Source organism: Silene latifolia, chromosome 7 (genome assembly GCF_048544455.1).
Source record: "Silene latifolia isolate original U9 population chromosome 7, ASM4854445v1, whole genome shotgun sequence".
Classification (NCBI taxonomy): Eukaryota; Viridiplantae; Streptophyta; class Magnoliopsida; order Caryophyllales; family Caryophyllaceae; genus Silene; species Silene latifolia.
In genome coordinates this window covers 71,151,018-71,161,080 of record NC_133532.1, presented here as the reverse complement: position 1 = coordinate 71,161,080, position 10,063 = coordinate 71,151,018, and the positions used below count along the sequence as shown (strand labels likewise).

Below are 10,063 nucleotides of genomic sequence, written 5' to 3'. Positions count from 1 at the left end.
CTGTGCCTCTCATATTGGCTGCACCATCGACATATAGGGTCCATTATAGGTCTGTTTAGTCGCTGGTCAGTTTATTTACCTCTTTTATTAGGTCGGGTTCTAGGGTTGGACTAAAATCAGCCACAAAGTCTGCTAGTGCTTGTGACTTAATTGCTGTTCTTGGTTCAAATGTTATGTTGTATGTTCTTAGTGGATGACCATTTGCACATTCGCCGGATTCTAGCTTCCTAAGTACAGACTTGATAGGAAGATTGGTTCTGACTATTATAGGGTGGCTTTCAAAATATGGTCTTAATTTTGTGCAACTCATAATTAAAGCTAAAACATATTTTTCAAGCGTGCCATACCCGATTTCTCGCATCCAGTAGACTTTTACTTACATAATAGACAGTGTTTGTTGTCCGTCTTCTTTTTGACCAAAACCGCACCGATTTAGAAGTTTCATGTGATCGATCTATACTTGTCGGGGTTCATCTTTGACTTGTTTTGCCGATGGGAGGAGAGGATAGATATATTTTCAGGTCCTCAAAGGCGGCTGATGATCGGGGTCCATTGAAAGTCTTTGTTCTTCCTTAGCGGACTATAGAATGATTTGCACCTCTCGACGATCTTGAAATGAATCGTTCAGGGCCGCTATTCTTCCATCGACTTTTGTATGTCTTTGACCGTCTTTGGTGGTTCTAGCTCTAGGATAGCTTTGATCTGTTCAGGGCTGGCTTCTATTCCTCTTTTTGTCACCATATAGCCCAAGAATTTGCCTGCTGAGACTCCAAAATGGCATTTTTGTGGATTGAGCTTCATATTGAATTTCTTCAGTATTTGGAAGGCTAGTTCCAGGTGTTTGACGTGATCTTATGCCTTTTTTTACTTGACTACCATGTCATCTATGTAGACTTCCATGGTATCTCCTATTTGGTCTTTGAAAATCATGTTGACTAGCCTTTGATAGGTTGCACCTGCATTCTTTAATCCAAAGGGCATAGCAAAGATAACAAAGATATACCTCTTTCAAGTGATGAAAGTGTACTTTCCTAGTCTGCAGGGTGCATCTTTATTTGATTGAATCCGCTGGAGGCGTCCATGAATGTTAACATCTCGTGGCCTGCAGTGGCATCCACCATTGCATCGATGTGTGGCAGGGGAAATGGATCCTTTGTGCAGGCCTTGTTTAGGTCGGTGTAGTCTACACAGACTCTCCATTTGCCGTTTTTCTTTTGGACGACTACTACATTTTCAAGCCAGTCAGGGTACATTACTTCCCTGATCATTCCCATGTCCAGTAGCTTGTCAACTTCTTGGTTGATGATTTCATGCCTCTCTACAGCAAATTTTCTTCTCTTTTGATGTACAGGCTTAAATGATTTGTCAATATTCAACTTATGAGTTATAATATCAGCATCTATACCAACATATCAAAATGTGACCAAGCAAAACAGATATTTTAGTTTTGAGAAAGTCCGACCAGATTGGGTCCGACCGAGTCCGTGCATCCGACCCTACAAGTACCTTCCTGTCAAGGAATTCGGGTCCAAAATGACCTCTCCCGTTTCCAACCGTGTTTGTGCAATATATTCTTCCCCGACAGTGACTTTAATTGCTATGCAGGACTTACCCGACTTTGAGGGTTTCAAAGCCTGGTGTAGCATTCTGAGCCGTCCTTTGTTCTCCCCCGATGGTGGTTATCCCCCATTCGGTTGGTATTTTCACACATTGATGGTATGTTGATGGGATTGCGTTGACGTTGTGAATCCATGGTCTGCCCAAGATTACATTATATGAGGATAGGCAATCCATTACCCCGAATCTTTCATACGAAGCCACGCCTTCCACATAGGTTGGCAGGCTAATTTCTCCCAGGGTGTTCTTTGTTTCTCCGCTGAATCCAACCAGGATGCTGGATTTCTTGATGATCTTTCCATCATCTATCTTCATAGCTTTGAGGACGTCAAGCATCACCAAATTGATTGAACTGCCTCCATCTATCAGGATTCTTGATACCTTAGCTGTGCCAATTTGCATGGTGATTACCAAGCTGTCATGGTGTAGATTCGATATTCCCTACAGGTCCGAGTCATCAAAAGTAATAGCGGGCAATGACTTGGATCTGGAAGAGGGCTGAAGTGTGGACTCCCTGGATATTCTTTTGGCAGCCGAGCTGGTCAGACAACAGATTTCTGATCCTCCATTTATGAACTTGACTTCATAGATGGGGGGAGGAGGAAGAGGATCTCTACAGTTCCCTGAATCTCTCTTGTTTTGTCCTTCATCTTTGTTCTTTGGCTGCTGGATTAAGTCCTTTAGATAGCCTTTCTTTAGGAGATATACCACTTGTTTCCTGAGTTAAATGCATTCTTCTGTGGTGTGCCCAATGTCCTGATGGAAGTCACACCATCTTGTTGGATATTTCCTGGGGTTGTCGGATTTTTTGGGCATCTGACCGTATCTCCCAAGCTTTCCAGGCGTTTGATTAATCCTGCAGTATTTATAGAGAAGTTATATTCAGGAATAGTTGGTAGGCTAGAAAGGTTACCTTTGTGTTCTTGTGCCATATTGACTTCAGATCGTTTAGGCCTGGAATAAGGGGCTGATCTGGTGTTGCCTCCTTTATAGTAGGAGCTTTTTCTGTTCGTGTGTCCATAGCCTTGCTTTCCTCCGGATGAGTTTGTTCTGAAGTTGAGATCTTCCTCCAATCTGATATGTTCTAAGGTGATGGATTGAACAGTGGCAAAGGTTGGGCATGCTTTCTTGGTCAAGTCTGCATAGATGTCACTATTAAGCAGGACTCCTTGCCTGAAGGCTTCTACCGCTGTTTCTTCGTCACACTTGGGAATGGCTACCTTCTCTTTGACAAATCTTGCCAGGAATGCTTTGAGAGATTCTTCAGGAAGCTGCTTGACCCTGAACAGGTTACTGGGTCTCTTGGCCATGTCTCTACTGCTTGCGAATTGTTGATTGAAGGCATTGATCAGCTCTGCAAAATTCTTGATACCTCCATTTGGGAGATGATGTGACCATAATTGGCGCATATTTAGCCCCTGAATTACCATTGTTTCCATGCTTTTTAGTGCCTATTTGGATCATTTCTTATCTTTAGTTCTTTGTTTTGCATATTCTTTGAGATTTTGATCCCTTGGTAGGAAAGGAGTAAGAATCTTGCATTTTCATGGCAAAACGAGGCTAAATTGATTGTATTCAATGACCAAGCATCAAGAAGAGACAAGACTAGAAGGCCTTTGTACATATCATAGTAGAAGAACAATGTTGAGAAAGGATCCTTGCGTCCCCAAGGAAATCCCCAAGGAATTTATGAAGAAAAGGGAAGAAAAGAAGAAGAATTGACGTTGACCAACAATCCGAACGGATTGCAGACAATCCGTCCGTCCAGCCTCAACAATCCGAGCGTCCCTCCTTGGAATCCGCTCGGATTCCCCCTCAACAATCCGAGCGTCCCTCTTCTGAATCCGCTCGGATTGCACAGCCCAAATCCGGCCGTCCCGACTCTAATCCGCACGGATTCCTACACAGCACGGATTTCATTCTTCAAGCTACGAAAAGAGAAGCCCTTCTCTCAGAAAATACCGGGTCCTCCTTGCTCAACTTAAAAAGTGTAATTACTAGTTTAGCCCTTAGTTAACCCTAATGCATCCTCCCTAATTTTCACTATAAATACCCCATTAGGCTAATTAGAGGAGCATGTTCTTCTTATCAATAATTAGTGTAGTTAATATCAATCAAATCTCTCTTCAATATTGTAATCAAGTATTAATCAAGTTTTAATCCAAGTTTTAGTTCTTTAATATCTCTCTTGTTCTTCCTTTATTTTGGGTAATTGAAGATTATTTGGGTTATTATTGGGAGATTGACAACCTCTCAATCTAGGATTCAAGTACTTCTATTATTCTTGCTTTATTATTGGAATCATTAGTAGGTATAATCTATTAATCCCTTTTTAATTATTGTTAATTACTTTCATTTATTCATCATGTTTCATTATGTTAGTATGATTGACAACCTTTCCAGCATGATCAACATGATAATGAGTGAGTAGTCTCTTAGCTAGGGTTTAATGGGTGATTAGGGGAAACCAACATGGGGAATGATTCATGCTTAAATCAATATGCTTTCATATCTTATTTGCTTGCTTGTTTTGATCTTAATACATGCACATGTTATATTTGATGAAATGCTAAGCCTATGAATCCTTGCATTTACTATCATCTTCTATCTTTTCAATGAGACTTGTAAGACATAACCCAACTCGAGTCTTGTTAGACAATGCATGTGTTGTGTAGGAAAGATTAAGTCGACTTGTAGGTGTTGTACAATCTAATCGATTCGGCTCCGGGACCCAAACTTTCCTAGGATTGTAAGATATAACCCAACTCAATCCATCACAACAATAATTGCTTGCTTATAATTTGAGAACATGTTTGTATGATCATATCCCATGATTCCCCTATGACCCCATGACACCCTAGTGCTTTTAATCAATTGTTTACACCCCTTATTTTATTCATCTTGCTAGTTTATTTTCATTGTTATTCTAGTTTAGTAACCTTCTACATCAACCCAATTTGTGACACCCCTAGACACTACTAGTTACAATAGAATTCTCATTTCAATACCCGTCCCTTGGGATCCGACCTTTACTTGCCTCTTTACTAATTGTACAGTTGTTTGTGAAGTATAAATTGTGTTTTGTATCGACCATTGACCAACGACCACATATACTTAATTGTGAACACGAAATGGCCTCGATCAAAAATGGCGCCGTTCTGGACGGTGTTTAATTGATTTAAGATTTCTTTTTATTGTTATTAGTTGTGTCTTTTTCACCTTGGGGAAGTAAAACTCCTCAAGGTTTGTTCTAATTGTTTTTGAGTTGTTTGATATTTTGCATGTCTAGAAGGTTACAAAGTGATTTGTTACCTTTTGACCGTGAAATCGAAAGAACCTTGACGAATAATAGGAGACTTGTTAGGAGGAATTTGAGAGGTGTTGGTGAAGTTGTTCAACCCACTAGTGAGTTTGTCAATCCTTTCGCAATAGAAGGAGAAGAAAACCCATTACACAATATCCCACAAAATCCACCTACAATGCCTAAATTCTCGTCACACTCTATACCCACCGAGGAGAATCTACCAAATGGTACTCCTACACCGCAACATCTCACCGGTAATTTTATTGCCAAGTCCGCCTTCATCCAACTAGTTGAGAGGAGCCAATTCAGGGGAATGCCTAGTGAGGACCCTCATTCTCATATGGAAACCTTTTGCGATTATTGTGATGCTATCTCTCAAACGGGCGTGACTCAAAACCAAATTAGATGGGTCTTATTTCCTTTTTCGTTAATCGGCACCGCAAAGCAATGGTTGAAGGGCCTTGATAAAGCCACCCTTGGAATAGATTCTTGGAAGAAGTTAGCTCTAGCTTTCTACAAAAAATTCTACCCACCGGAAAAGACTAACATGCTAAGAGCTCAAATTACGGGTTTTAAGCAAAGGGATGAAGAATCTTTGTATGAAGCTTGGGAGCGGTTCAAAGGTGTTTGTCGCTCATGTCCTCACCATGGACTTAGCGAATGGTTTTTAGTGCAACAATTTTGGAATGGTTTATATGAAGATTCAAGGAACATTCTCAATATGGGATCAAATGGAATGTTCACCGAAGTTGATGACAATCAAACATGGAACAAGATTGAGGAAATGGCGGTCCATAATTCACAATATAGTAGACCTCGCAAGGCTACTAGAGGAGGAAAGCATGAAGTGGACTCCGTTACTCAATTGGGTGCTCAACTTAGTGCTCACATTGACACAATCAACTTGAAGTTTGAACAAGCTATGGCTAGACTTGAGGAAAACTCGAAATCATCAAAGCATCATGTCAATGCCATGACGGCATCCTCATCAATCCCAAGTGGGATATGTGAGAATTGTGGAACTTTGGGTCATGACTCAAGTGAGTGTAGGGAACAACCGAACAAGTTAATGCTTTCCAAGCTTACAAAAGTGGTACCCCTTATTCAAATTTTTACAATGAAAACACCAAGTTCCATCCAAATCTCTCATACAAAAGCCAAAATGTTCAAAACCCTCAAACAACATACACTCCACCACCCATGAGGAACCAAAATCAAAGACCCTTTTACAATCAAAACCAAGGTTACCAAAATCAAAATCCATACAATCACCAAAATGACCAAGGTTTTGATGTCCAAAAAGCGGTCCTCCAAATGCAAAAGAATCAACAAGAATTTTTCACTCAAATGCAAAAAGATAGCCAAGCAAAAGACACCACCATCAACAACATTCTAGCTCACACCAAGATGTTGGAAACACAATTGACTCAACTAGCATCTTCAAGCTCACAAAGACAAAAGGGGCAATTACCACCTCAAAGTAATCCCCCTAGACATGAAACGGTTAGTGCCATTCACTTGAGAAGTGGTACAAGATATGAAGCACCGAAGGAGCAAGTTGAGAATGAAGTTGTGAAAGCTAGTGAAAAGGAAGAAATTGTGCAAAGCCCCAAAGAAGGGGAATCATCAAAAGAAGAAAGTTCAAAGAAAAATGAAGACAAGGCCAAAGAGAAGGAGCCCATTGTGATTAGACTTCCTTTTCCAAGTCGTCAAGCCAAGCCCAAATTTGATGATCAACTTGGAAAGTTCATGGAAATTGTGAAGAACTTAGAAGTCTCAATTCCTTTCACGGAATTAATCAATCACGTACCGGCCTATGCAAAATACATGAAAGATATCCTCACAAAGAAGAAGTCGATCCGGAAACTTGAGACTATCGCCTTCACTAAGGTGAGTAGTGCAATACTTCAAGGGAGTTCACCTCCAAAGTTAAAGGATCCGGGAAGCTTCTCAATACCGTGTACCATTGGTGACACGACGATCAACAAAGCCTTATGTGATCTAGGGGCTAGTGTGAGTGTCATGCCATACTCGGTGAGTAAAAGGTTGGGAATGGGAGAGCTTAAATGCACCAACATCACACTCCAAATGGCCGATAGATCGACGAAGACACCATTAGGGATATGGGAAGATGTCCCCGTGCGAATTGGGAAGTTTTTCATCCCGGTGGACTTTGTCATTGTTGATATGGAGGAAGATTCAAACATTCCAATCATCTTAGGAAGACCTTTCCTACACACCGCGGGTGCGGTGATTGATGTGAAACATGGAGAGCTCACTCTAGAAGTGGGAGATGAAAGCATAACTTTTAATCTTGACAAAACCATGAGAGCTCCTCGTTTACATGAGCCATGTTTCATGATTGATCATTATAGCCGGAAAGATGAAAGGAAGAAATCGGAACTCCAATGGAGGAAGAAAATTGAAGATGCTCCATTCAAAGAGCAAGTGAATTGTGACAAGGAGAGCTTGCAAAGCTCATCAAAATCAACCAAGGAAGAAGAGGAAGGCCTCATTGGCCAAGAGAAGAAATTGGGAGAGTTGTCTCCATCTAAGCAAGAGATTTTCAATGATCAACTCAATGAAGTTTGTGGTCTTTGGGACGACGAGTTTGAAGGGATTTTTAATCCCTACATTGGGCATGCCATCGATCATGATCAACAACAAGAGCCACGGTCTATTGAGAACCTCTACCACAATAATGAACAAGCTTATGATTACTTCTTCAAGGTGTTGAGCAACATCAACAACACCTTGAACATGCCCCCTTGACATCTCATCAAGAATGAGAGCTTGGTGGAGTCCTCCCTAAACCACCACTTGTAAATACTTCTAACTCCCTAACTTACATTTCAATTCTTGTATTGCATTTTTTGTCATTTTTGGATTTTTATTTACTTTGATCAAAATAATTGTCATGTAAGAGAGAAGTGAGGGAGGGACTAACGATTTCCATTGATGTGTAGTGCTTTACCTTAGTGTGGGGATGGGAATTGCCTAGGCTATTCATGCCTTAGTAGTACCCCCACAATGAAGAACACAAGAAATGAAGAAGAATGGAAGAATGGTAAAGGGAAATGCATTGTGCACGAATGGAATGAATCCGGGTACAAAGGACCAGAATCCGAGCGGATTGTACCAAATCCGCGCGGATTGTACCAAATCTGCCCGTCTCCAACAATCCGAGCGTCCTGACCAAAAGACGCCCGTCCTGAGCTGAGCTGAAATTGAAAATTTCTTGACTGTTAAAGAATCCGAGCGGATTTCTGGAAAGACGTCCGTCTCATAGAATCCGTCCGTCTTGTGAAGAAGACGCCGTCTTTGCGGTGAAGAAAACAAAGAAATTTCTCTCGGACTAGAATCCGTCCGTCCTGAAGCAAATCCGCCCGTCCCATCACAGAAGAATCCGAGCGGATTCCCCAGAATCCGCCCGTCTTTAGGCGAGCTTCTGAAAATTTTGAAGCTGCAGAATCCGCACGGATTGGGCCTAATCCGCACGGATTGCCCCTACGTTTTCGAAAATTTCGACTCCTTTAAATACCCTCCCACCTTTATTCCTTCATTCATTCATTCATAAACACTACCCTAAACATCAAAACCCTCATCCTCTCCATCACAAAAGCAAAAACCCTCAACAAAATCCACCAAAATCAAATCAAACCATCCTTCAAACAACAAATCAATCACTCCATCTTCAATAAAAATCAAAACCAAGAACAAAATCTTCAACCTTTGAGTCGATTTTTGATTTCATAAAGGCAAAGCCTTTCACCTTCAAATCGATTTGGGCATTCTACAATATGAAGATTTTTGATTCCTTTCTTGGTTAGTTCATCAAATGGCAAGGACAAAGGGTGCAACAAAGGCAACAAAGGCACCAAAGGCAAAGGCTCTCTCTCAAAGGCAAAAAGCTCTCCAAACAAAGAAAGCTTTGGCAATGGTGGTATCAACACCAAACTTGGAAGTGCAACAACAACAACAACAAACTTCTATGGGAGCATCACCTTCTACTCCGGTAATCGATCAACTCTTGCATTATCCGGAGGTAACTTTTATTTCCGATACCCATAGAAAGACATTTGCTAAGTTTGCTACGAAATCAATTCAATCCACCAAATTCATATGTAAAGATGCTTTGGAGAAATTGGGTGTTCTGTAACAAACAAAAGCCTTTTTCAATGCCATGGGTTTGAAGAAATTGTTTGAAACAAAGGAATTGACATACCCTTCCCTTGTCTTGGAATTCTTAAGTTCTTTAAAAGTTACCAAAGTTGAAGATAGGGAAAATCTTGAGTTTCGTCTAGCTAACATTAGTAGACGCATTACCTTTAAGGAATTAGGTGAAATTTTGGGTCTTAGCGATGAATCGAGATATCTTAAGCATTATGGAAAGTATGACCCCGAGCCTCTTTGGGAGGCAATCTCCGGGAAGAAATTTGATGATTTTCATGCTTGTCGTGCTCTTTTGGTCCATCATCCGGGCATAAGAGTATGGCACAAAGTTGTGGGAAATACCATAATTGCTAGGAAAGACACCAATCATTTCACAAGACTTGATTTTATTCTCCTTGAATCGGCTTTGAATGTCGGAAGAATCCGTACCAAGCCTTTCAATTCTTTGAGGCTATTGGTTGATAGATGGCTCCATGTTGATAGTGGGAAGAAGGGTACAACCGTTATTGTTAATGGCGGCCTAGTCACGGTCCTAGCCAAGCACTTTGATCCTAATTTCAATAAGGATAGCAAGTACAAGGCAAAGGAAGGTGGCCATCTTATTGATATGCCTATCATGATTAACAAGTTCAAGTGGGTTGCTCAAAACCCCCTTGACACCAAGTATGGATGGCTTACTAGTGAGGCTCGATCATTCACTTTACCCGCGAAGATTTGTCGTCTAAGTGTCCACCGGACCAACTATCTACTTCCCCTATCCGAAGAAGCCGAGTACATCATTCAACAACAAAAGGGTGATCATGAAACCCCTCCTCTTCCATTGTTATACCGCCTTACCCCTTTGTGTATGAAGAGTTCAAACCGCAAGGAGTTGAAATTGGGAAAGACTATGTCACTCTTCTTATGCAAGCCATGCACAAGCAAGCTTATGAAGATCGGAAGAATGCATATTTGGCTCAATATCCTCCC

General features: G+C 41.1%; 1 non-coding gene across 1 annotated transcript; it reads right to left on the bottom strand.

Moving 5' to 3' along the window:
* Positions 1–5,468: 5,468 nt before the first annotated feature.
* LOC141593580 (small nucleolar RNA R71) lies at positions 5,469–5,575 on the bottom strand. Its single transcript, XR_012521654.1, has one exon. It is a non-coding gene; the product is annotated as a small nucleolar RNA R71 (small nucleolar RNA).
* Positions 5,576–10,063: the final 4,488 nt, after the last annotated feature.